This window comes from Palaemon carinicauda, unplaced genomic scaffold, assembly GCF_036898095.1.
Source record: "Palaemon carinicauda isolate YSFRI2023 unplaced genomic scaffold, ASM3689809v2 scaffold1243, whole genome shotgun sequence".
Lineage (NCBI taxonomy): Eukaryota > Metazoa > Arthropoda > Malacostraca > Decapoda > Palaemonidae > Palaemon > Palaemon carinicauda.
This window is the reverse complement of record NW_027168753.1, coordinates 2,939-6,949: the sequence shown is the minus strand read 5'-3', so window position 1 is coordinate 6,949 and position 4,011 is coordinate 2,939. Positions and strand designations below refer to the sequence as shown.

The window sequence follows — 4,011 nt, the reverse complement described above, 5'->3', positions numbered from 1 at the left end:
AGAAGAGACTCTTTAGCTAGGGTCAGCAGCACTTCTAGGAGAAGGACACTCCAAAATCAAACCATTGTTCTCTATTCTTGTGTAGTGCTATAGCCTCTGTACCATGGTCTTCCACTGTCTTGGGTTAGAGTTCTCTTGCTTGAGGGTACAGTTGGGCACACTGTTCTATCTAGTTCCTCTTCCTCTTGTTTTGTTGATGTTTTTATTGCTTATATATGAAATATTTATTTTAATGTTGTTATTATTACTAAAATATTGTATTTTTCCTTCTTTCCTTTCCTCACTGGGTTATTTTCACTGTTGGGGCCCCTGGGCTTATAGCATCCTGCTTTTCCAACCAGGGATGTAGCATAGCATTTAATAATAATGATAATAAAAGGTATTGCCTGATTCTACCTTTTATTCAGCTATGGTAATCGTTTAGAATAGAATATGACAGGTAACTCTATCATATACATATGTATGTTTACATATGTGTATGTTGTATCAGTCATATCAGTTTAAATTAAACATGAATTTAGTCAATGAATCCTCTATTGATTTAACCAGTCTATGAAAAGCGAAAATTATAGAATGGCAGCAAGAGTCTCTGGGTTTATAAATGCTAAAGAAAAATTGAAAATTAGTAATTGGAATGTTAGAACCATAAATCTGATTGGGAAGTTACAGCAAGTGGAGAATGAATTTACGAAATATGGTTTGGATATCTTGGCTATAAGTGAAATACAATGTAAAGGGATTGGTAAAGAAATCTTAGACCAAGGTATTACATACATACATATACAGTATATATATATATATATATATATATATATATATACTAAGGTCTACATTACAGCTCTACTCTCTGACTTGTTTAACAACTTGTGACTCTAGTGTGAGAATATATAAACAAAACTCGTACACATACATACAAAAACCAAAAATGAGCATCGCTCTCAAAAGATCGAATCCTACTGCAATACAAAAGGAAGAAAATCCCATTCTAACTTTAGGACAATTAATTAATGATTAACTCCTCCATAACATTCACTACTACACTTTTGATGGCATTTTTGGACTATGAAAAAGCCTTTGATAGTGTGCACCAGCCAATTTTGTGGAGAGTCCTATATTATTATGGATTTCCTCTTAAATATGTTAATTTGAGGAAGCATAGTAAGTGCAAAATTAATGTTAGTGGAGTCCTATCAGTTGATTTTCCAGTAGACTGTTGAGTTCTCCAAGGGAATGTGTTGTTACCTGTGTTGTTTATCCTCCTTATGGATCTTGTAATGAATAAAACAGTTGGAGATGGTAGAGAAGGATTGGACCGGATTGGTAATAGGAAATAGGAGTACTCCGCTGATCACTGAAAATTCCTTTGATAAGGCTCCATTAACATTAACTTTGCACTTGCTATACCCAGAAACAGACTTAATCAAATTTACATATTTAAGAGGAATTCCATAATAACGTAGGATTCTCCACAAAATTAGCCGGTGCACAATATCAAAGGCTTTTTCATAGTCCACAAATGCCATCAAAGGGGGATTTCTATATTCTAAGCATAGATTTAGTAGGTTTGAGAACAAAGCCCTCAGAGGGATATTGGGAGTTAACAGGATTAAAAATGAAACTATAAGAGAGATTACTTGTGTGCCATATGCGGATGAGATAATATTCAGGGGTAGATGGAGATGTTTTGGGATGCTCTTCGCTCTCCCCAAGAGAGATTAGTTCACCAAACGTTCAGCTGGGCTCCACAAGTCACTAGAAGAGTAAGAAGACCCAGCCCTACATGGCTGAGGACTATGAAGCGCGATGTAGATGATGAATGGAAAAGTATTGAATTAAAAGCTCTAGATAGAGACGACTAGCGAAATCTAACTGAGGCCCTTTGTATCAATAGGCGTAGGAGGAGATGATGATGATGATGATGCATATATATGTATATATATGCATATGTATACAGCATATATGATTATAAGTAGATACTTACATATATGTGTGTATAGAATACGTATATATGTATGAATATATAAATATATATATATATATATATATATATATGTGTGTGTAAATATATATATATATATATATATACTGTATATATATATATATATATATATGCAGACTTACACTGTTATATATATATATATATATATATTGAGAGAGAGAGAGAGAGAGAGAGAGAGAGAGAGAGAGGTGGGGAAAGGGGAGGGGGTGCGGGAATGCGAGTTCTCGAGTCGGCCTTAGTTCTCGGCGGGGGGGGGGGGGGGCGCGGGGGGGGGAATCAGGGATACCCAATTAGTATTTATAGGTTCAGGCCTCCGAAATCACAAGCACTCTTGTGGTGGTGTCCTTCAGCTCTGCTTTGCTTCCTCCGTCGTCTCGTTCTGCAGACAAAAGACGTTGTTGTGAGTTGGACTGGGTCTCCTTGATAGTCAGTCATTCTCTGGGGACTGGGAAGTTTCTCTTGCCAGCTCACCTTTCATGAGTTGACGAGAACAAAACTTTAGAAATGACGCATTTCTAAAAGTGAAATATTCTTTCATACAATTTGTACAGTTGTTGAAATGGGGACATTACTGTTTCTAATAATTACAGTGAGTTATGTTTGAAATTACTCCTTTCTTTTATATGTCAACTGAGAGATGGTCTCGAAGCAGTTTCAGAATGACATTAAGATTGTTCACAGTTTTACCAGACTGAACTGTGATCAATCTCTTTTCAGACCACATGTCTTTCAATATAAAAAGAGAAGGAGAGTTGAACAAGTACTGATTACAGTCTAAGATTATTATTATATATATATATATATATATATATATATATATATATATAGTTTCTCCAATTTCATTTATAATCGTGGCCACATCAGGTTAGCTATGAATAACAAATGAAGATATGAATTTCGTTTTCGGTAACTTTTAAAACATTCTGCGATATTTTATTACGATGTGAGCATTGTCATTTCTTCTGAGCTGAAGCTGATTTTTTTTTTCAGTTAAACCTTCGACTTCTCGAAATCGACATTAAAAGGCTTTTCCAAAGTTAACTGCACCTCCTTCCATGATTTTGAGGGTGAAAGAGTGGTGAGGAATCATTATAAAATCTTCGTACTTTGTTACCTAATTATGTGTTATTCTGAAAAAAAAAACTAAACAAAACAATTAATTGTTTGTGGCTCGTTTGATTTTGTATATCGTTTCTTTAACAAGAAGAAATAATTCATTTGTGTTCTTCCTAATTCTCATCTACTTCTAATTAATTAATACCACACAATTTCTCTGTTTCTACAAATAATTCCTGATCTTTATAGGCAACACTGAACCTCAAAGTACACAATTTGGTTTTCAATACCAGTGAGGTCATAATAGAACGACAATTAACCCAGTTTATGTAAGTATCTCCAAAACTAACTTAACCCGTATATTACCTGTCCCTCCTGTAATATTGTTGAACAAAAATTCTTGTCAAATTTGAACTTTAAGAGATAAAAGATTAGTCAATTGCCTTTAACAATGGTTTTGTTTACTGTCAGTTCGCAGTTGGATGGCTATACTCTGGTGTTGAGGTTCAGATACGATAATTACATTCCGTATCCCCTCAATCTCTGCATCAAAAGAGATTCTCTCGAAATGACCTTCTATGCTAAAAAAAATCACGGTAAGTACTCCTTTTACTCTTCCTTAATTAAATCCCTTATATGGTCAACTCTTATTATTTAGCTGTTTATAAGAACTAAATACAATGGAGAAAATGTTGATCTAACTAAAGAATAAAAAAGAAATTATGAATGATAGGACAGTCTCGTGAAATTGGTGTTATGAATGTGATTTCCATCATATCTATTTGTATCTTTCCTCTTAGACCCACGTTGGAAACAATCCAAACGTGACTAAGGAGCTGAATGATCATCCAGAAGCAATGGTGGAGGCTATAAATCTTTACCTTCCTCGTTTTGCGAACAACTTTACCACAATACTCAACAATATACTTTGCAAACCCATTCTTACCCCAACGACT

At 34.6% G+C, this 4,011-nt stretch overlaps 1 long non-coding RNA gene across 1 annotated transcript; it reads left to right on the top strand.

The window, feature by feature from the left end:
- The first annotated feature begins 2,985 nt into the window (after window positions 1–2,985).
- LOC137635437 (uncharacterized) lies at window positions 2,986–3,651 on the top strand. Its single transcript, XR_011042677.1, has 3 exons — window positions 2,986–3,077; window positions 3,305–3,384; window positions 3,527–3,651. It is a non-coding gene; the product is annotated as an uncharacterized lncRNA (long non-coding RNA).
- Window positions 3,652–4,011: the final 360 nt, after the last annotated feature.